Source organism: Urocitellus parryii, chromosome 13 (assembly GCF_045843805.1).
Source record: "Urocitellus parryii isolate mUroPar1 chromosome 13, mUroPar1.hap1, whole genome shotgun sequence".
Lineage (NCBI taxonomy): Eukaryota > Metazoa > Chordata > Mammalia > Rodentia > Sciuridae > Urocitellus > Urocitellus parryii.
The window spans coordinates 21,820,063-21,845,297 of NC_135543.1; the positions used below are offsets into that span (position 1 = coordinate 21,820,063).

The window sequence follows — 25,235 nt, forward strand, 5'->3', positions numbered from 1 at the left end:
ATTATCAAGAATACAAGCACACAAGTATAAATAGAGAAAATGTGTGTATATACCACATTTTCTCTTTCAAATGCCATCATGTCATTCTTCTTTATGGCTGAGTAATATTCCATTCTGTGAATGAAATGATGGCATTTGTTGGTACATGGATGGAACTGGATATTATCATAATAAGTGAAATAAGTCAGTTCTAAGAAGCCAAACATTGAATAGTCTCTCTGATATACAGATGCTGAATCATGATAAGGGGTGGGGAGGGAAGAATAAAAATTCAGTGGATTTGACAAAGGGGAATGAAGGGAAGGAAGAGGGGATGGGAACAGGAAAGTGAGTAGTATGAATTAGACATTACTTCCCTAGGTTCATATATGATTAAATGACCAGTGTAACTTCACATCATACTCAACCATAAGAATAAATGAAAAAGTTATACTCTGTGTATTATGTCAAAATACACTCTTCTATCATGTACACCTAAAAAGAATAAAAAAATAAAAATAGTCTGCCATGAATAGAATTGCTATGAACATTTATGAGTATGTTCTTCTGTGAACATAAATTTTCTTTCCTCTATGATAAATGCCCAGTAGGGCAAGAGTTGTAAAGCTATACACAGGGATAAAAATATTTTCAAAATGTATCTCTGAAAAAGGGCAAATATTTATAACATATAAGGAATTCTCAAAAATTTCATAGTAAAAACAATGAACCAAAGAAATGAAAAGGCTATATAGATGGTAAGTTTGTACAAAGAAAAGGTATACAAGTTTGTATATTATTAAATACTGTGTAATATAGTATTTATATGTTTTGCTTTTAACAAATTGTGCAACTGCTTTCCATAGTGGCTGTACCATCTTACATTCCCACCACCAATATGTGATTTCGTTCTCTGTAGCTTCATGAGCACTTCTTGCTGTTGTTATTCCCTATCACAATCATTTTCTTAGTTTTGTAGCCATATGACATTGTGGTTGCAGTTTGTATTTCCCTAATGATTAATAATATCAAACACCTATATATATCTATATATATATATAGATAGATAGATAGATAGATAGATAGATAGATATAGATATAGATATATAGATATATAGATATAGATATATGTTGTAGGTGGACACGATATCTTTATTTTGTTTTATGTGGTGCTGGGGATCGAACCCAGTGCCTCTTGCATGCTAGGCAAGTGCTCTGCCACTGAGCCACAACCCCAGCCCTCAAACACCTTTTATGTACACACTTTCCGATGTATATCCTTTTCATTTCTTTAGTTCTTTCTTCATTTTTACTCTACAATTTGATAATTTCTTACATAATCTACATTCTTACCCTTTTTCAAAGACATGTTTTAAAAATATTTTCTTCCTGCCTGTAGATTTTCCACTCTTCATAGGGTCTTTTGCTAAGCTAAAGCTTTTGATTATGATATTATCTAATTGTTCAAAATTTCTTTTTATGGAATTTTCTTCTGGTATATGAGAATGCTTGACTTAAACCCTAAATCACAGAGATCTTTATCCTACATATTTTCTCTTGACATATATGAGTCTATTTAGATTTCATTTTTTAAATTTTAAATTGCAGTTCAATTTTTATTTTTGCCTATGGATATATATTGTGCCAACATCACTTATTGATAAAACTTTCATTCTTCTATTTAATTTGCTGAAGGCCCTTGTTACTAACAGGTTAAGAATATCCTGTGGGCTTATTCTGGGTTCTCTAGTCTGTTACATGGTTCTGTGTGTCTATCTCTCCATCAATACTCCAGTGTCTTGAATTCTTATGTATAAGTTCATGATAGACACTGACTGTGATTTTCTTTCATTACTAGATTTGTCTGAGATTTATTACAAAGATAATACTAGTCTCATGAAATGTGCTGAAAAAAATTCTCTTCTCTTCTGTTTTCTGGAAAATACTAAGTATGTGGTTTATGTTTTATGAGATATTAGTATATAATAAAATGCATACAGATTAGAGGTTGATATACCAAAGTGTAGATTCTCTAAACATGGCAACGTTGCTACTTATTTTTTATCAAACTACTTTTTTATATTGCTTTGGTCTCTTAACTTCTCATTTTACTGATAGTGAATCCATCACATTTGAATTTCTATTATGATTGGAAAATTTGAAAGGTATATTGAAAATTATAGTGAACTGATAACATTTGATAAGAAGCAACAGGCTTAAAAGACAAAGTTTTGCAGCTCACATTTTAAGAAGACACAACAATCTCATGCATACAAATAACTCAGTGATTCTCCATGGAGGGAAAGATTTCTGCTTCAAATGTAGACATATTTGGTTGTCTGGGAAATCTGTGCTAATGGAATCTAAAAAGTAAAAACCAGAGATACTGTTAAATGTTCTATAGTGCGCAAGATCTCACCCCATAAGAAAATTTTATATGGCCCAAAATATCAATAATTCTGAGGTTTAGAAACTCTGTTCAGAGCAATGCTGAATGTTTCAATAAATTTCAAAGTATAACTTTATTTTTCTCTCCATATATATACACACATGTGCCTATGTGCGTTTATATGCATTCATATATGTACATGTGTATAATACTGCATATGTTTAATATATGTATGTATAAATTCACAAATTGTATTAGAGATTAATAAAACTATATAGGCATGACAAGAGTTCAACTTGGAAAATTTTTGTTTAACAATCTTGTAGCAGTAAGTAAAAGAAAAAGTAAAAAATAAAATCTAAAGTAATAGGAACAGATGACACCTACAGAATGTGAAAGAAAAATACTGTGAATAAAATATGACATGATGGAAATGTGTCCTTTAGGTTACTTCCCGCAGTCTTGACCTGCTGCAGCACTTCCGTGTTAATCAAAATGAAACAAATCTCTAAGGCTTTTTGCTGGGCATTTGCAGAATGTGAGTGAGACATTATCAGGAAACAGGTGCACAGGGTCCGCCATTCGCCTTGGGTCTAGTCTGATAACCTGAACACCATGCAGTCTGTTAGAAAGAGCCTCAATTCTTGATCATAAGAGCCAGGAGTCCTAGGTTTGGTTCCAACTATCACTTACTAGCTGTCAATCATGTTTCTTCTTCAATAAAATGCATTGATGTGAGCATTCAACATATATCATTTTACATCATACCTGCCTGTCTTTGAGTTGGAAAAAGAATATTTATGTCATAGGTTTGTTTGAAGAGCAAATAATAATATGATATGATGATGCTTAATATAAGCAAGGAACTATTAATTCTAAAAGCTTTATACAGATATCAACTCATAAAGCTCTTTTACATACATACTAGTACTAGTATTAACCCCAATTGGTAGAGGAGGAAACTGAATCACAGAGATCACTTAATAGGTTCCACCATTATATTGCTCATCAGTGATAGATCTGGGTTAAAAATCAGAAAATTGTGTCCCATAGTCTTAGAAAACACACTGACAAGTACAAGAGCAACAGGTGAATATTAATTGTCAGTGTTGAGCTTTGTTAGAAATAGCAAAACCAAACCATCTAAACATCCCCCGTTACTATCCCTCCTCACCAAGCTGCCATAGCTTCTTCTCTGAGTGACTACAACAGCCGCCCACCTGGGTTTCCTGCTTCCATCTTTTTCCTCCTATAGTCTTTCAACCCAGAACAGTAAGATCATCTCTTCCAGGAATCACAAAAATCACAAGGCTACAAGGCTACGTGGTTCTGTACTTTCTGCTCTTGGCTTCCTCTCCATTCTCTACCTTGGCCATATAGGCTTTCATGAGATTCCTGGAATGAATAAAAAATATACCTACTTCTGGAAGATATATTTTAATCTGGTAGGTGTACTTACTCTTTTGTGCTTCATCCTGAGCACTTTTCTTCCAGGTTACCCAGAAAACCCCATTCAAAAGAGTGCCTCTGACAACTCCCTTTTGCATCACTTTAATATTTTTTAAATGCTTTGACATTGTGCATTAGACATTAATTACTTACTGTCTGTATCCTTCCCTGGAATGGAAGCTCCGTGAGGACAGAGCTTCCTTATATGGTACTGAATCCTCAGTGCCTACAGTTTTTATCTGGCACCTATGTAGTGACTATTCAATGAAAAAAATAAAAACGAAAACTTTTTAAGGCATGACAGCTTGAAATTTTTAAAACCTAATCACACCTGTGTATCAAATTTAAAACCCAAAAGGGTTTTGGTATGGCCCCAAATCAGCTAAAATAGAGCAAAGTAAGAATATCAGCAGGTGAGAAGTTTTACCAACATGGGCCTATGAAGATGTAATCATGTGATTAGGTGGAGGAGGAAGGAAGGCAGGAAAAAATGGCAAATTTGTAAGTAACATTAGATAAAATCATTTCCTCAGTAAAAAAAACAATAGCTAATGAAGAAGTCTAAATAAAAGTGAGGGTGAAAAGAACAGATAGAGAACATGCCACAGCCTTTCATTACCTTCATGGTATTTATCTTAAGAAATTCAGGAGACATGGGTGCAGGGGCACATGCCTATAATACCAGGAACTCATGTGGCTGAGGTAGGAAGATGGCAAGTTTGAGCCAGCCTAAGCAACTTACAAAAACCTGTCTTAAAATTACAAAATAAAACAAAAAAAGAATGGGGATGCCACTTAGTAGTAGAATTCTTTCATAGCATGCTTGAGAACCTGAGCTCAATTCAAAAAAAAAAAAAGTAAAAGGAAGAAGAAGAAATTGAGAACATGGAACAGAAGGAAAGATACAAGATACTATGTTACCATGGAAAAATCAGCCCTAAAATAGAGAGTCTCTATCATCTGATCTGGTGCAATCACATTTTATACCTAAATAAGTCATTTAATATGGATGAGTCTCAGCATATTCACATGTGAGAATAAAATGAGGTCAGATTAAAATTTAGATGAACTAAATTTTCACAGTGGTGATTCCCAACCTCAGTACCATTGACATTTGGGGTTGGATAATTCTTCATTGTGCAGCTGTTTTGTGCATTGTAGGAGATACAACTCTAGCCTCTAACTCTGAGATGTCAGTGCCATCCATCTGACCTCCAAATAGTATCTGTAGACATTGCCAAAGGTTCTCCAGGGGATACAATAACCTTCCTGGTCCACTGAAGACCATGCTTCATACTTTGGAGGAATTCTTTTGGTTTCCACATTCGGCATGCTCCAGAGAAGCAATGGAATTATTTTCTTCTCTTTTTCCAAATTATTTTCCAGGGTTTCTGACAATATTGTTCTCCCAATCAAACAGATTATGAGATCTCTTTCTAAGCTCTCTCTTTAGACCTTGTCTGCAGTATTCACCTTAGGAATTAGTATTTACAGCTTACCCTACAACTGTGCAAGGAAAGTGATTCCATCATTTCAGTCACCATCATCAGAACCTAATCAAATTTTTAGTCAAATCAGAGTATTCCAATACATTCCTATATACAATATTCTAATGGAATATATAATATGAGCCACAAATAAAAAACGAATATGTAATATGAGCCAGAGATGTAATTTTAAGTTTTGGAGTTGCCACATTGACAAAGGGAAAAAAAAATGAAAATTTCTATTTTAACACACCCACAATATTTTTAGTTTAACACCTGCCAATATTGAAATAGTATTAATGAGCTATTTCACTAATCTCTCATTACTGATGAGTCTTTTTCATGCCAGTGTACATTTTAAACTTAAGCACATCTCAATTCAGACACCAAATTCCTCATTGGATGTATAATTGATCTGTATTTAGATTTTATAAAATTAACAGTTGGAAAAAATAGACTCACATGTTCAAGTTGCTCCTAAACCTACTTTGAAAACTCTTTTGTAATAACTGAACTGAGTATTAACTTTTAAATTAAATTAAAATTAAAGTTCAACAAATATGAAGATTTAGTTTCTCAGCCAGTCACACTGGCCCCATTCTGGGTCCTCAACAGCCACATGTATTAGATCAGGCAGATCTGGATGCAATCTCTGCTGAAGCAACATGCTTAAACATTTCATGGTTTACTCTGCAGAGTACCATTTTATATGTTTGAACATTTCTCTTTTCAAACATTCTGAAAAATTCCATGCATTAGTCTTCTAGGATTAGGTCTTTCTTTTTCACTCTTTTTCATTGTTTTCAGGGTTTAATTACACCATTTCTAAATCTTAACATTTCCGGAATAAAACCCCCAATCATTTACAGCCAGTTTCCATATGGAATCACTTTCTATCCACAGTCAATTGAGTTACTGTTGTCTGGACCTTCTCCAGCTCTTTCCATCTCCTTTATTAGATTCCTTGATCAAATTTGAAAACAATATAGGAGGTGTGATCCAACATTCATTGAATATGAAAACATGCTGTATAATCTGAAATTGTAAATACATAAAGATAGGGTTTTTTTTTTTTCCTTCCTACAAACTGGAATTCTAAATCTTTTTTAGCTTTTTAGGAGAATCAGGTGTGTAGTAGGAATGATAAAATGTGATTATCATTAGTGATTTTCCCACTCCACATTTGAGACTGACTGAATCAAGGCAAAGAAACCTTAAAATTAACACGAATTTCTAGTTGGTGAAACAGTGTCACAAGAGTAAAATAACAGAAAACTGGATGATCCCCTTTTCTAACACAAAAGAGCCATCTAAAAATAGAGGCCCTTAGAGTTTAGGATGAAGTATTATTTTCTAGTAGCCCAAGCAGATCTAAAAGGAAGAAAAAAATACTTTTTTAATAGATGGACATGATACCTTTACTTTTATTTATTTAATTTTATGCAATGCTGAGGATTGAACCCAGTCCCTCACATGTGCTAGGCAAGTACTGTGCCACTGAGCTACAACCATACCCCGATAAAATATTTTAATGAAGAAAGCTGCTCTGTGGACTTATTTTCCTAAAGAAATAGGGTAGTTTAAAATTTTAGTTTTATTTATTTGGCAGAGTAATGGGAAAATCTAGCTGGAAACATATTGATGAGAAAAGACATACCTGGGTGGATTTCACATCTGTAACCCTTGCTGGAAACTTAGGAGATCTCATAGTTTACTCCCACTCACCTTGCTAAATTTACAATTTGGCAACTGATAGGTTAGGTATTGAATTTTTTAAGAGAAACTGCTCTCACATTGTAAGTTTCCTTATAGGACCATCTCTGATATAGCTCCAACCATTGTGCTGTTCAATCTCTCACCTATGAGGTGCATATTAAGAATGCAAATGCTTAATCTGTTCATGGTCAAAGCTTTTTAAACACAAGTCTTCAGTAAAATGAGTTCTATATTAATATACTGGATAGTTAATGATGAGTACCGTGTTAATGTATTTGACTCTGAGAAATTTGAAATGATTAGAAAAATAACATCTTAGTCCTGTTCACGAGACTTTGATTCATTTGACAGAAATTAATTAGTTCAACCTGATTGGCTCAGTTTAATAATGACAATAATGGAAAGCCAAATACTAAAGCCCAACAGAGAATAAGACTCTTTGGAAAGGATATGAGATTCCTATTAGATGCTGAGGGATTAGCATCTTATCTCAAGTTAACAAACAGCCTTGGTATATTAGTCTTTTTAACTATTTGGTATCCGGTTTGTGTCTTGCAATATTATCTTTGGACTGATTCCAAGGCTCACTTCTAGAAGTTCTTTTTATGTCTACTTCCCCTCTTGAATCAATATAATCCATCACCAATTTGAACTTTAAATGCAATTATCTAAAATATCAATGATACTCCCATAATGGCTGTCACTTTAAATTCCCCATATACTTTATTGTTAATAATCATTCCTTAAAAATTTCACTGAAATGGAGGAATAATTATATCTATGACCAGCAGTGACAGTAGAGATGATAAAATAGCAATATCTAGTAATTATGGTTTCATTAATAGAAATGCTGAATATATATGCCTTGATAAGAAGGCATAGTCTATTTCCATGGAGGGGGGTGTGGGGAGACAAAGGGAGGAAGAGCTTTTATATGCATTAAGTATTTAACATGTTAAATGTAGACTGTTAGGAGGAAATCACACAACATGCATTGTAGTGACTTATGCTGCAGTGACATAGGCAAATCACTTCTGTTTAATAATTTTCTAATACCAGAAAACACATATTGGTTTATTTATTCTAGGAACACACAACCAAAAATCTAAGGTAAGGCAAACAGACATGCTTCTGAATTTAGGAATACAGAGCTTTGGTGTAACAATACGAGGACATACTAGACAGTTCCTTAGTATCAGTGCGTGACCCTTTTCCATGGAGACTGCTAGATTTAAGGGATTCATTATGTTTAAAGTAGAACCAAAGAACAGAGCTGTCAAATACTTTCTCCCATTCTCTAAAATAAAATACTTGTAGTCACCATATTGTGCATTAGATTTTCATAATTTATTCATCCTGTATAACAGAAACTTTGTATTCTTTGACCAACCCATTTTCTGAACCCCGACCCTGCCAAACACCATTCTATTCTGTTTATGAATTCAACTTGTTTACATTTCACATATAGGTGATATTGTGCAGTATTTGCCTTTTCTTCCTTAACTCATGAGTTTTCTAAAATTTTCCACAAAGACAATGATCATAATGCAACCTACCCACATGAGTATACATTTATGTGTTATTTGTGTGCCTCTTATTTATGAATATATTTTATTCAGATAATCCCTGTTATACCAGGAATCATATTTTTATGTTCCACAGGTCAACTTCAAATAGTTAAACAAAATCTAATCAACTATAAGTCCAACGTAACAAATAAAGACTTTTCTACTTAAGCAGGTGCATTGAAAAGTTATTCCATTTAGTGGAATATATTCAAAATTTTAATTTAATCAGGCTTTTAAAATATAGGACAGAGTCAAGAATTGTGCCAAAATCATCTACCAAATTATAATTACTGAGAATAAAAATACCTAGCTACAAAACAAAGAGGAAAACAAATCTCAGCCTGAAACAACTCTGATGGGAATTTGGTACTGCATGAGTAACAGAAATGACGATGCCGTGAGCACATTAATACATTCACACTTTTCCTAACCCTGGCAGGCAGTTCTGTGAAGATGGTGACATGTGCAAATGTGTTTCCTCACCACCAAAAGAAGTATTTCAATAAAATTTGCAGATTTTTATAAATGACCTTTTTAGCACAACTGATCTGCATTAACAAGTACTTCAAAAAAAACACAGCTGTTTCAAAATTTCTTTGATAAAATCCAAGACATTTTGTCAACATCAAATATGCCCAAGACGGGTGGTCATCCTTCCAATTTCCATTTCATTATTTTTATAATTTTATTATAAATCCATTCATGATAAATAATGTGTCTACAAGATAGCCAAAATAGAAGACTCATACATCTTCATTTTTTTGGCTTGAACTCAATTCTGTGATGGATTATAACAAAGCAAAGGGCAAACTCTACCAGTGTTCTTTGATCATGCTACTTTTTGGATATCTCCAAAAATTAGGAAGTGACTAAGTAGATTATCCTGATATTCTATATATAAAGTTTCTTTTGTGTCTTTTGGTAAAGATTCAACATTTTCTGTAAATATCCATTTTCTTCTAAAAAATAATTGTGTTGGAGAAGAGTAAGATCCTAAGGGAGAACTGTTCCCAAATCTAAAGTATACTGAAGTCCTGTGAAGTAGGCAATTCCTTTATTCTCTGTGTCTCAGTTTTCTTGTTAGTAAAACTGTGGAAATAAGAATTGCCTTCCTTAACTCATGAGTTTTCTAAAAATCAAGCCATATGTTAATAGTATTTGGAAAGCACATAGAATTAAATGAAGATATTTTTAAGATGGAAATTGGACAGAACACTGCTGAACACCAGAGAGGGCCACACGGAAACTACTGCTGACTATTCAACAAGCTTATTTTGCTCAAGATTGCCTGTATGGAAAGTTGATATCTTTTCTTGTCTTTTTCTTTCCTCTGCAAATAGATGCTCTGTAAAATTCCTGCAATTTTCCATTGCATCTTTAAAAAAAAATAGGAGTGTTTGATTCTGAACATTTCTAGGATCATTTTTAATTTATTGGAAATATACACCAAAAGAAGGCAAATATCAACTTGATATTTAGAAGGTAGCCACTGTAGGTCACAATAGACATTTTGGTGTTTTTTAAAACCTGGATTATCAGACTGCAGAAGATCATTAAGTGAGATTTAGGCAGAGAATGCTGGAGAAGCAGGCTGCCTTTGGTCACTTACACACAGGGCCAGAGTGGGAGAAGATGGAGAGTAAGAAGGAATTGAAGGAGAAAGGGAAAGAGAAACTGGTCACATCCTCTGCAGATATATTCTTTATGGTTATGAGATACCCCACTTCTAGTCATTGCTTAATTCACTTTGCTCCATATTTCACACTAGACTTTGGACCCATAAAAAAGAATCAGCCTAGGCTGGCAGGGACCAGGGATCCCAATCAAGCCAGTAGAACACTGAAGAATAAGCGAGAGGGGTTTTGTGCTTTATTTCTGGTTTATCGTGAGTTTAGGGAGAGACTACACTGAATGGTCTTTTGTGGGCTAAGGTAAGGTGAACAGACATGCTTCTGAATTTAGGAATTCAGAGCTTTGCTGTGACAATACAAGTATGTACTAGTCAATTCCTTGATACCATTGTGTGACCCTTTCCCATCAAGACGGCTAGATTTAAGGGCTTCATTATGCTTGAAGTAGAACCAAAGAACAGAGTTGTCAAATTCTTGACTTGTATGAGGTTGGGACTGACAGCTTCATCCAGATATTAAATGAATCAATGATCTGGTACCCAGAAATTACCTCCCATTCTGCCCATGCAGGTGATAGTCAGAGATCCTCTGAACTGGAGGTAGGGAGGGATGGGAAAGAGGGAAGAGTCAATAGAGAACAAGATAAGTAATATTTAGAAAGTGGAGAGGAGAGCTGATTTGTTCTGCGTATCCACTGCAGCAGTTTCAGCTATGCATTCCCAGAGACTCCCCACTTCCCCGTGGCACACAAGGCTAGGAGCATCACCTCAACAGGATGCCAGGCGTATGTATCTCATACAGCTTCCGTGAGTAACCTGAGTAACCAACAGGGCAGAGGAGCCAGCCACTTATCTTTTCAAGTGACCAGGAGAGGCATAAAGGAGACACCAATGTAAGGAGACTGAGAGGAGCCCCTCCATGCAAGTGGAGGACCCTGAAATTGAAAGAAGCATGGACTGCGTGGTTAAGACTCAGATGAGAACACCGTCAATACAGAAGACGTCAGCATGGAGCAGTGACAAATGTTCAGGGTAGAATGACCCATTATCATGTGTAGATGGTAACACCAAAAGAATTCCGTCACCAAAACTTAAAGAGAACCTGCAGCAGAATGAACTCAGGCACGTGGACTCTGAACACTATCGCATGCATTTATGATTATATGCATCTGAGACACATAGGTCCAGCAGGGGTGGTCATCCTTCCATTTATTCAGGTTAACTACATAAGTAAATGTAAACATGTACATTACTTCAGGTATTTTTAAAATATATATTTTTAATTACTGTATTACAGTTATAAATAATAGGATTAATTCTGACATATTCACAGATACATAAATGTAGTTTTCTCCACTTTAATTCCCAGTATGAACCCCTTTTCTTCCATCCTCTCTCCCCTAAATCCTTTCCTCTACTCTATTGATCTTCCATATATATATAGTGGTATTGAGGACTGAACCTAGGGCTTTGCGCATGTGAAGCAAGTGCTCTACCAACTGAGCTGCATGCCCAGCCTCCTTCTATTTATTTTAAATTGATGCATTATAGTTATATATAAAATTGGAATGCATTGTGTATATTCATACTTGCATCTGCATAATTTGGTTCATTTCAAGAGTAAAGATGGCTGTGGATTTAGCCAACGAATATGCTTCCTTGCATAGTCATATTTTTCAGAGCTTGAGCATGCATTTTTAGATCAGCAATATAACGCAGCTCTAAGAAGGGTGACCCCAAGTCCTAAATTGCTTAGAGTATGTGCAGTGTGATGATCAACAGCCCCTACTAACTTCTCTCTCTCAAGAGTGCTCTAGTTTAAGCAATTAATTACATAGTCATTCATCCTCCGATTCCTATTTTTTCTATCACTTTACTAATGGGATATTTTATTTTGGAATCAAACAGATATTATTTTAAGCTGTTGCTGTGGTGTAGTATCTTTTTAAAGTAAGACACATAAATGAATAAGAGATAATTCCCAATTTTATTTAGCCCTTCCTTTTCCTGAGATAGGTTTTTCTGAGAAGCAAAACAGCTAAAATACAGTTATCTAATTGCTGAATCAAAATTTCAAGTGGCAAATGTTTGACAGAGGCAAACATTAACAGGACAGCCCAGACTAAAGAATGCAAATCAGAGGAACTACAGAAAAAAAATGTTCTGGAATATCTGGGAATTCTCCCAGGATGTCAGTAAATGTACTTCCATATCTGATTCCAAATGCCAAATATATAAACTTGCCTCGGGGCTTTTAGAATATCCTGGAAGAATTATGTAGGTTATTGACTTATGCTGTGTAGGCAGAAAGATAGACTTCGCATGTGGCAAGGCAATAAAGCAAGTATTTGTCAGTTTCCAAATTGGAAGCAACAATGAATTGGCTATTTGCAACAGGGCTATTTCTATAGGCATGATGCAAGTGTCCTTTACCCCTGTTCAATGATGGGAGGATCAATTCTAGATATGTAGTGGCCTGAGATAGTTTATCATTATATCTTATAACAATAAGAAAATTTAAATAGAAACCCACCCAAAAGGCTAGTATACATCCTACTCCCTTTCCTGAAACAGTACTCACATGCGAAATTAAAAATTTCTTCAAAACAGTATCTATTATAAAGGAAATATTAGGGTGCACTGGATTCATGGGAAAGGGTGCTCGCAATGAAAACCCACACCAAGGAAATAAAATAGGTAAGATATTATTATTCATAACTCAGTTTCTTTGAGATATATCTCCCATTCTTGTTTTCACAGAGGTGAACTACACCTATTTTCTTGTACTTATGCTTATGTTCCTTTTCTAGATTATAATTTATATAATTTTAACTTGTCAAACACAAAGGCTTAGAGAGCTGAGGCTGCAGCTCAGTGGGTAGAGGGCTTGCTCAGCATACACAAGGCCATGGGTTCTATCCTGAGTACCGGAAGAAAAAAACCTTAAAGTCAAGATCACAAATACAAAGGCCTCAAACCAAGTTGTCCACTGGCATGTCTTTAAAACGAACTTTTATGCAATAATGAGTTTTTAAAAAATCAAGTTTTTGAAATGCTGTGAATAAATGTGAAAATGCAGAGTTCCATAGGTCAGGATCACAGAGCTATTCATATTTAGATCTTCTATTTATCCATTAATATTTATTCCCAAGAATCAAAAGTTCTGATAATTTTTAGGGCCCTTTACTTACTTACAAACCATATGTCTTGGGGCGACAGCATTCAAGTCTTTAATTTTTAATTGTTCCATCCATATAATTGAGATAACATGTCCAAAGATAATGAGAAACTTGTTAGGGTTTAGATGTGAGGTATCCCCCCAAACCTCATGTGTGAGACAGTGCAAGAAGGTTTAGAGGTGAAATGACTGGGTTATGAGATGCTTAACACAATCAGTGAATTAACCCCCTGATAGAGATTGACTGAGTGATGACTGAAGGTAGGGTTTGGCTGGAGGAGGTGGGTCACTGGGGGGCATGCCTTTCAGGCATATATTATCTATCTGGTGATGGAGGCTGCCCCACACCCCCGAGCTTCCTCACTGTCATGTCCTGAGCTGCCTTCCTCCACCACACCCTTCTGCCATGATATGATGTTCAGCCTCATCCCGACCTCTGAGGAATGAAGCCAGCTGTTAATGCACTGAGACCTTTGAAACCATGAGACCCCACGTAGACTTCTTCTCCTTTAATTGTTCTTGTCAGATCTTTTATTAACAGCAATGAAAAAAACTGACTAAAACCAAACTATATGCAAAACAATGGGCATATAGTAAGTGAATACAGCTTAGATCCATATATACATAGCCCATCATTTGCTCCAGGAGAAAAACTATGTATAACATGACATGTGAGAAATAACTGTTCAGTAATTTTGATGGCAGCATATTAGACAGAAAAGATAAGGGACCTCAAAGACAACAGGCATGGATTTAAGTTCTGACTCCTCCATTCTAAATAGCTTTCTGCACCTTGACACTTCTACCCTATGGGACTCAGTTTCCTCACCTGTTGAAAGTTAACAGCAGTAACCAAGCACAAAGGCACCCCTGAAACTTTTATCATTCCATCTGCTCTCCCCTCCCTGAGTAGCAGTTTAGAAGATTGAAATGTGACTTGATAGTTATTCTCTCTCTTTTACATTGCCTTTTGTGGCATAAACTTCTATTAGAAAGACACCATAAAGGCATTCCATTATGTGCAATACATAAATATAAGGTGTTTTTAGAGGTTCATGCTTGAAACGGGCAAAAAGGAAGTGATTGCATTTGGGGGACTGCAGTAAATTGATTCTGGCATACCATTTGTTGCACGATTTACTATACTCCAATTCTTTGCCAGATACCTGCTCTATCTTTAATAAAAGTGAGCTGAGAGTCTTTAGGAATAAGAGCGCTGCTGCTTATCATTTCAGCAACAATGTGCAAAGCCATGCACTTGGCTGAACAGGAGCTGATGAGCAAAAATCTCTAATACAAAATTACCAACGTGCAAAGATTTCAAATCAAGATACTTTCACTAAGAGATGACTGTTTTCCTTCTGCTCAATGTAACACAGTTATTTGAGGTAATGTGTGACATTATTAGAACCAGTAAGTATTTCCTTCATTATACCCATAACTTTGAATATCTAAAGTTATTATGGTATTCCATCACAAATTGTTGACCATGTAATATGTACATGTATTAACACCATGTGTCATGTGTTCTGCATATATTGCTTAATGCTTTTGAATCCATAGGGAAATAAATATTTCATGCCCACTTTGCACTGAGGAAATTGAGAGTTCAAAAGGCTATGTCACTTGCCTGAGATTTAAGATCACAAAACCCAGAAATGTTATTTTTTTTCCTTGCTACTGGATTAAAACAAAACAAACAAAACACTATTTCAAACCCATGAGAGAGATTTTGGAAAGCTTTTTTTTTAAGAGTTCTAATTTTAAGGAAATATTGTTCAAGTTAATATACATCAATTTTAAACGATGGAAGTTAAACTTCAGTAGAAAATTCCATTTATTTAAAGTTTTTATATGAAAAGGCAAGGTAGAGAAAGAACTAGCCAAGACACCAATCTCGAGAACATGGAGGCTTGGATATTAGCAAGAAAATAATCATACAACAAAGAAGTTTGTCTGGCATTGCCTGCAACAAGTATTATAATGGCTCTAATTGTTTTCTTTTCTATTTATTCCAAATTAAATCCTACAGGCTTGCCTGCTTCCCCACTTGATAAATCCAGAATGAATGATATATCAAGAGGTGAATTCCTCCCTAAGAAAGCACTCTTTCTGGATGCTAATACGTGGCTCTGTCTCAAAGAGCTTCTGTTCAGAGCCTTCATTTGCCATTCATGAATCCTTACATGCGTCCTTGCACCCCTGACTTGACGCTGCATTGTTCTCAGGCAGTTGACAAGAGCTCATCTCCAGCAGGAAATACAGGGTGCAGCCACTTTGTGGTGAATGTTTGCAACCACATCAAGAACAATTGCGTCCTGTCACCCACATTTCTCCTTAGTGTGAGCAGCAAACCTAGTGACAATGGAATTTCTAGAATGGCCTGAATGTTCAAAGCCATAAAGAAATCAGAGAGCATGGCCAGGCTACAAATATCGTGGGTGTAAAAAGGTAGAAGCAGGGAAAGATGTAAATTCATGCCAATTTCAACTCAAAGTCAATAAAGCAGATTATATAATATATAGGATTTATCCCTAAGTCATTTACTCCCTCTTTGGACTTTAAATTGTGCTTCTGACACAGATAACTCTCTGGAATGATTTATGGGGACTTAACCGGAGTCCCCATCTGTTTGCATCAGGAGTCACTAATGCAAACATTCCCAAAGCAAATGAGGGAAGCTTTGTATGGGAGTCATTAAAAAGAGCCTGGGAAAAACACTAGAAAATATACAGCAGGAAACAGTGTAGAATGGCTCTCTAGGGAGTCAACTCACTATGACCTAATATTTAGGATTGATTGTCAGCAATGTTAGAACATCAGTGGTAAATAAAATGCACCGGAAGGTCTTTGTTAAACAAGGACCCTCTGTTAATGATGGCTGCCAATAGATATCTGATGGGGGTAGCATCAGGGAGAGGGACAAAGGATGCTGCATCAGAAAACTAGGGAATGACATTGCCCTTTTCTTGCCTGCAGGAGAAAAGCAGATGAAAGCTAAAGTCCTCACTAAGGCCCAAACCACTTCCAGAAGCTGGAGACTAGAGGACTGGCTCTTCAAAACAGGCCCCTAGTGAATAATTTGTAATCCCTCCATAAGGAAGATAGATGTGTCTTTATAGCTACTTCTTTCCCCCAATTAGAAATGAGGAACTAGACCAAAAATTGCTTGGGGAGCCTGAAATCACCTAGCAAATAAGGAAAATCAAGAACTGGAAAGGTCACTCTGTGTCATATCAAGTCAGCAATCATTAACCACTAAGCTCAACCCCTGGAACTCTTGGGTCTTTGATCAGCACTGTCTATATTTAGGAAGTTTGCATTTCAGCTGAAGAAATGGGATATGCGATCATATTTATATGACCAGGTTTAAGTACCAAAGAAAGACAGTAAATAAGGATAATGGGGTACTCAAGTGGGGGAGAAGACCCTGGGTGGTGAGGTCAGAGAAGGTCTTAGAGAAACAAAAACTGTGCTGGGTACCCCTGTGAACTGAATTATGAGTTCTTACCACCTAAACTCATATGTTAAAGCCCTAAACCACAATGAGATTATATTTGGAGACAGGGCCCTCGTGTAAGAAACTAAAGTTAAATGAAGCTCTAAGGTTGGGTCCCTAATCCATTCTGCCTAGTGCCCTTACTATGAGAGAAACAGAAGGTCTTGCTCTCTATCTACCATGTGAGGACACAGACAGAAGGCAGTCTTCCACAAGCCCAGAAATGACCTCAAATCAGAAACTGAGTGTGCTGGCACCTTAATCTTAGACCTTTCTGCCTCTGTAACTGTGAAAAAATAAGTTTAAGCTACTAGTCTATGGTATTTTGTGATAGCAGGGAAGATTAGCACCCTAAGAGAGATAAAGAAAATGATGTCCGGCAGATCGGGGCTAGCAATAAGATCTAGCTCACCACCACCTGTCTCAGATAACCAGCTGAGAACAGTTTCTATATTTTTTAAATAATCAGAAGAATAACAACATCTAGTGACATGTTCAAATTCTAGGAAATTCAAATTTCAGTATCTATAAAGTATCATTGAAGCATAGCCACACTCATTCCTACTGTCTGTGGTGCCTTTTGTCACATAAGAGGAGAATTAAGTTGCAACACCTACTGTATATCTGTAACCCTTTAGTATTTATTCTCTGACCCTTTGAAGGAAAAAAAAAAATTGTCAACCTCTAGTCTCAATTGGTATGCTTCTCTGACTTTATTGTGCAGATATATCAGCTCAGGATTTTACTAAAATGCAGATTCTGCTTCAGCAGATCTGGGCTGGGGGTGTCATTCTGCATTTCTAACAAGCTCCATGTGATGCTGCTGCTGCTGCTGCTACTGAGCGTGGACAACCACTTGATTAGGGAGGTTTCAAGATCCATTTTACATAAGACCCAGAATTTCATTTACAGGAACGCATTCCTTAACGATCTTGGTGATTGGGTAATCAACACCTACTGCTAAGGGCAATTTTCTTGGGATTCATCCGAAAATTTAAAAATCAGTTCATAACAGGAGATATAGATAGGACAAAAACAGAAAGGGAACCCCCAGTTTATGTGTTGACAATTGCAAGCTACTGCAAGAAGAAAACATGTCAAAGCTGAGCATTTGTAGCTTATGTTAAGTAATGATTTAGGCTTTTTTTGTTTTGTTTTGTTTTTGGAAAAAAATTTATGTTGTTCCTTTTTATAATTTTCTCATAAGTAATGTGGCTTTTTTCTCCTTTTTATGTTAAATTCAAATCTCTTTTTTGAATACATGAAATAGGCAAATTCTGCATTGCATGGACAAATACAGTCCTCTATTAAAAAAAATTAAAGTAAAACATCTTAAAGTAAATATTGAGATTTAAACTGATGAGAAACAGATTGGGTATTGCCTGTCAAAGCCCCAAAGGCCACAAAATAAATGGCAAGGTAACAGCAGTCTCAGCTCATTGAAATGCAGACTGTATTCACTGAGATTTCATATGCATATCTCCCCTCCACTGTCTCCTTAACAGATGTCATCAAATCAGATCTACAGGGCCAGAAATGAAGTGCAAATACCACCCGAGGAGCTACTGAGACTCAATGCTACAGGCTCCCCAACCTGTGAACTACAAATGTGCAACTGCCTTGGTTTAAATTCATCAGGCAGTAATCCAATGTGTCATTTAAAACTCCAAAATGAGATTAACTTTCTGATTTTTTGAGTTTACAGTGGTCATTCAACCCTCATATAAAATAAGATAGTCAACCTTTTTTTAAGTATATGGGAAAATACACTGAATATTTCTATCTTTCTATACCATCCTGATGATCACAACAACAACTTTTTTTATGGCTTTTGATGATTTGTGCCCACTTGACTAATAAATGCAGCAAAAAAATATGAATGCTATGAGCTAAGCTAAACAATTATCTTTGGACTGTAATTACATTATTCATATTTCTGAAGTTAACAAGGCAAATGTAAGAACTAGGACCATGGGGTGATTAGTGGAACCAAATAGAGGCTGAGATGTAATCCAGAGGAGTGATATGCTGCTACTGCTTGTTGTACTATATACTATGCAACATAGTATATTAAATGGGATTTTTACTCATATATGGCATTTGGAATAAAAATGTATATTATCATTTAATCATCCTTATAAATATAGGTAGCAGGTATCTCCCCCCTCACACACACACACCCCATTTTCCAGTGGTGAAGTTAAATCTAAAGTGATCTGGAGAGAACAGTCAAGGTTGCATAGACAGTAAGGCACAGCCCAGGTGGGAATTCCCTGATACCAAAGCTACTGATCTTACCCCCTAAGAGTATTCTCTCAGGAAAACACATCACAAAACTCCAGACTGCTGAAGAATGTAGTCAGAATACAAAGCCTTTACAATTTCCCAGATCTACTAATTTTTAGGGCAAAATCTTAGGACAATTCATTATGTAAAAGGGATTGCTTTGAAATTTCTGCTTCTTTGGGCAAGATGGAGTAGTCTCTGAAAAATTATAGTTCCTGCCAAGACAAACCAAAATATTTTTTAAAAAATTAAATGTATCATATTTTTACTGAAGCAACGAGAACCAAATATTCAAAATTTAGAGAAAGATGAACTTCATGATGGCCCGCTCAGATCTGATAGATTTTTCTTTGAGGACATTTGCCAATTTGGGGTGCATGGCAAGAACTTAAGAATCTAAACTTTGATTGGCAAGATATCTATAGTGGGGACAGAAAAGACATTAGTTTAGTTTTGTTTGTTTGACTATAGCAACAAAAATGGAGACTTAAACAGTCAGAATTCCACTGAAGAAAACTCTGCCATTTTCTCTTCAAGACATTTGTCAGACTCTGAAGCTATGTGAGAGGATAAGTAGCTAATTAGAAAGTATCTGAGAAGCAAAATGAAGATTTCCCATAGTGCTTTGCTACAATTCAAGAATTAATGTATGGGACCCATTGGGGGAGAAGCCCAAATGGTCAGAACAGGCTCATGGTTACATCCCATGAAAAAAGATGAAGGAGATATGATATCATCCAACCTTGATTCAGTTCAGTCCTTCCTTGAGCTAATATGATCAGCTCCTAGTCTATCTTTCTATCAAAGAGTGAAGCTCTGTAGAAAGACAGCAGATGCTCAATAATCTGCCCTTCTTAAGTACATTATTTACCATTAAAGAAAAAGTTACTAAACATAACAAAAGATAGGACAGTATTACCTATAATTTTTTTTTAAAAAAGACAATAAAAATAGACCTACAGTGAGCCAGGAATTTTAATTGGAAGGTAAGGCTTTAATCATATCTATAGTTAATATTTTCAAAAAAATTGTAAATTGGAGAACACAGATGTGAGGAACAGGTTTCATCAGAGAATTGTTATTTGCACAAAGAATCCAATGAAAAGGCTAGAGCTACATAACATAGTAACTACTATTAAGAATATAATAAATGAGTTTATTAATTAGGCATCACCTAAACAGGTTTAGTAAAATGGAGACAGTCAATAGAAAAGTCCAGCCATTTTTAAAAATGGAAAATATAGAAAATAATATGAAATTTTGTGGGACACAGTGCAAATGTTTAACATACAATTCATTAAGAATACTATTAGAAGAGAAAATTATGCAAAGTCAATATGTGAGCACAGTAGCTGAGGACTTTACAAACCGATTAATAACTTCAATTCCTGGATTTCAGAATCTCAGTTAATTCCCATCAAGATAAACAAAAATACACACACACACACACACACACACACACACTTATAATCAAACTGCCGACAGGTAAAACCAAGAAAAATATTGAAAAAGGACATTTCTCTCAAAGGAAGAATAATGAAACTTACAGCTGATTTCACAGTAAAAGGTTGGAAATCAAAGAAAATAACATCCAACCTAGAATTCTACACCCAGCAAAATATCCTTTAATATTGAAAGTGAAATAAACACATTTTCAGATGAATAAAAACAAAGTAACTTTGTCAGTAGCAAACCTACAATAAAGGAAATTCTAAATTCTAAAGACAGGTCTTTCCCCAGGGAGAAATAAGGATATGCCAGGATGGAATGAAGGGAAACAGAGTAAACATATGAGTAATTGCATTTGAATGGACTTAATGTCTTAGGAGCTTTAAAACATTTAGAATTAAAATGCTTAAAGAATATTAGGAGATAGGATGAGATAAATGAAACTTTCTAAGATTCTCACATTGTTGATAATAATTATTTTACTTTGATTGTAATCAATCAAAGGCAGTTACTGTTATTGCTATGGTATCCACTAATAAATGGTAAATGAATGTATAACAAATTAAGGGAAATGTGTATAGCTACAAAATGATCAATTTTTAAAAGGAATGAGATTATCAGAATACAGAAATCACTGAAATAACAGATGTTATGGCTTGGATATCAGGAGTCCCCCAAAAGCTCACCTGTGAGACAGTGCAAGAACATTCAGAGGTCAAACAATGAAAGCATTAACACAATCAGTGAATTTCAGATACCCTATAGAGATGAAGGGAATGTTTGCTGAGGATGGGTAGGGTATGTCTGGAAGAGCCGGGTCATTGGGGGCATACTTTGGGGGGTATATATATATTGTACCTGGTGAGTGGAGTCTCTCGTTGCTTTCTAATAATCATGGTCACCACTTCCCTCCACCACACTCTTCTGCCATGATGTTCAGCCTCACCTCAAGCCCTGAGGAATGGAGCTGGTTTTCTATGGACCAAGACCTCTGAAACCACGAGACCTCTAATAAACTTTTCCTCCTCTAATGTTGTTCTTGTTGGGTATTTCTAGTCATCCCATTGAAAAATATGCTTAAAACGACAGAAAACAAATAATATGATAGAAATAAACCAAAATATGGCAATGATTCAATTATAGTGGTTAAATATTCTGATCAAAAGATAAAATTATCAGACTTGATAAACGTTATAGACATAGATAACTCTGAATTTTAAGAATGGAAAAGGATTTACCATATAGATGTTACCAAAATAAACTGGTATAGCTATAACTCAGAGATTTCTTTCTGAAGAGATTTCAGAATCCAAACCAATTCTATAGAAAAGAGAAAGCATTTATTTCCTTATTTATTTCATATATTTTTTTGTGTACTAAAGATATATATTGAACAAAAAATGGACTTAAAAAAACAAATATTCTATAGGAGATGCAGCCATTCTGAAATTGCCATCCTGCCATGCCAAACTGACAAACTTTCCTCAAGAGAAGCCTTCGGGATCCTCGTGTATCTCGGTCATGGCCAATATCAACTATCTCTATTCTTCCTGTATCCTTTGGTTTATCTTCCATTCAGACTCATTTACCTACATTTTGCTCCGTCCCTCTCCTGTCTTGCCAGTCCCCCTCCTGTGGGCTCTAGAATTTTAAACACATGGGCATCAACTTCAATTATGCCTTCTTTTATCTCAGCATACCCCTTCCTTTTGTGATCTCAACTGAACTCTGCTGTTCACAGTCATAGCTGTGACTGGGCATCATGATGACAACTTCCTAAGTGCCATCAACTATCCTAACTTCCTTTATAGAACTCCATGACTGGACCTGGTGAAAGCTGAATCCTGGGTATATGTGCTGCGTCTTGTGCCTACCTCACATGTCTCACAGGAATAGCAGACCTTTTATTGGAGAAAAATCACACACACACACACTGCCTGGCACTGTTACTTTCTTGTTGAAGCAATCTCAAGTTTCTTGTCCCTCTGATAAGATAGCATAATTTTTCCTTTAAATTTTCCCCATATCCAACTCCCCATTACCATCGTAGTTCATTTACTTCAGAGGGGATGAAAAAAAATCACAAAACTCAAATCATTCCATCTTCTTTCAACAAACTCAAACCAACCTGCAGATGTCTCTCTTCTTTTGTCCTCCATCTTCTAAAGACACTTTCTTTACTAACAATCTATTCTTTCTCTCTGCAGAAGGATGTTCCTTCAATGATTTTTCTCTTCTTTCCCACGTCATTAGTCTCTTGCTCTCCCAATGACTGTTCCTATCAATATTTTCAAGTGCTCTGATTTTCTTAAAATAACTGTTTTGATTCTACATCTCCCCCTAGTTGTGACTACATTTACTTTTTTTTCCTTTCTCAAAGAGTTGTCAAAATCTGTAGCAATTAGAAAAATGTGAACTAAAACTACACTGAGATTTCATCCTGTTCCAATCAGAATGGCAATTATGAAGAATACAAGTAACAATAAATGTTTGTGAGGATGTGGGGGAAAAGGTTTACTTATACATTGCTGGGGGGAATGCAAATTAGTGCAACCACTCTGAAAAGCAATATGGAGATTCCTTAGAAAACACAGAATGGAACCAACCATTTGACCCAGTTATTCCACTCCTGGGCTTATACACAAAGGACTTAAAATCAGCATATTGCAGTAACACAGCCACATCAATGTTTATAACAGCACAACTTACAATAGCTAAACTATGGAACCAACCTAGTTGCCCTTCAACAAATGAATGAATATAGAAAATGCTGTATATGAACACAATGAAATATTGCTCAGCCTTAAAGAAAAATGAAATTATGGCAGTTGCCTGTAAATGGATGGAGCTGGAGAATATTATGCTAAGCAAAATAAGCCAATCTCCAAGAACCAAAGGCTGAATGTTTTCTCTGATATGTGGATGCTAATTCACAAAGGGGTGTGGCTAGGATTAGGTAGAGGGAAGAGAAGGGAGCGGGTATGAGGGTAGGAATTATAGCAGAATGAATCTGACATTATTACCCAATGGGCATATATGACTACATGACCAGGGTAACTCTACATCGTGTATAACCAGAAGAAAGAGAAGTTATATCCCATTTATATAAGAAATGTCAAACTACATTCTACTGTCATGTAGAACTAATTAGGACAAAATTTTTAAAAAGTCTACTTAACCTTTTCCTATTGTTCACAGTCCCACTACCCAAGCTATTCATGCCAATGTAATCTCGATACTGTATTGCTACATTTAATAGAGACTAATTTACTGCTCAAACTTTTGGAAATATTGATACAATCTCCCACTCCATTTGTGAAATTATTTCCTTCTTTGATTTTAATCCATTATTCTCTCCGGGTTTTCATCTCCTTCCCTTGAATTGGAACCACTGATTTCCCCAGGGAATAGTCTTAGGCACATCTGTTTCTTCTCTCAACCCAGCCTGTCTAGACTAGACTGAAGTGTATGTCACTACCCCCAGGCAGCCTTCAGAGCTCTAGACTAGAATGGTCACCTAAATACCTCCTAGATACCCCAACCTTTCCAGCTTCCAATTAACTTATTCTTTCCAAGCCATCCCCAAGTCAATACACATCAACATTAATATACCCAGTCAGCTGCTCAAGTAAAATTCTGAACATTCTTGAGTTTTCCTTTTTCCCCATATTCACGCATATAATGTCACAGCAAGTCCTGTCAATTTTAAAGATGTATTTAAAAAAATACATCTCTGTCCATCCATACCCATTTCCGTCACCACAACACACTCCAGCGCTATTGAAATGCCTTCATCATTTATCTCTGTTTGAGTTCATGCCACCATGATCCATTTTCTGTGAGCATCTGGAGAAATCTTTTTATAATTCCTTTTTATTCTGAAACAACTGCAGATGTACAGGAAATTGAAAAAAAAATAGTACAGAGAAGTTCTTCTGTATCCTTCACCCAGTTTCCTCTAATGGTTACATCTTACATAACTATCCTTGCTTCAAACCCAGGAAAGGAACACCGAACACAGGGTGTGTATGGTGCTGTGCCACCCTACCACATGCATAGATTCACACCACCATACTTCAGAGGAGAAACCCATTTCAGGTTAAAGCAATCTCTATACATTGTCAGCTTAAATGTTATTTCCCACTACCAGCTTCCTACTTCAGTTACATTAGAGTCCACACTTCCTGCCTTGGCCCACAGGGTCTGTTCCCTGCCATCCCCTCCACATTGTGCTGTGTCTCAGGGGCCCCACTTTTGGGGCTGCAGCCTATTTTGTTCCAATTTTCTAAACAGGCTGACCCCACCGTCATCTTCATGATCTCTGTCTAAAGTGCTACTGCCCTAGCTCACCTATGAGTCCCAGATCACCCCATAAAACACCCAAGACTGTTCTTTCTCAGCACCTGACATTGTTTTCACGGATCACACTACAATGTGCCATTATATACATGTGTCTGCATGTTTGGCTTCTTCTATCATGGAAAATGAAGGTGTGGCTCATCTTCTGTCCCTATTACCTGGCATAGAGCATGACTTCTAATATATAGCGGGTGCTCCAGCTTAGTCGATGAATACATAAAAAATATTTTTAAAAGAGGAAAAAAA

The 25,235-nt window shown here is 36.0% G+C and overlaps 1 protein-coding gene and 1 non-coding gene across 2 annotated transcripts in view; both read right to left on the minus strand.

The window, feature by feature from the left end:
- The window catches only part of Dcc (DCC netrin 1 receptor), a 1,056,042-nt gene that overhangs the window by 899,547 nt on the left and 131,260 nt on the right, over positions 1 to 25,235 (minus strand). The window lies entirely within an intron of this gene.
- Trnaa-agc (transfer RNA alanine (anticodon AGC)) lies at positions 1,144 to 1,216 on the minus strand. Its single transcript has one exon. It is a non-coding gene; the product is annotated as a tRNA-Ala (tRNA).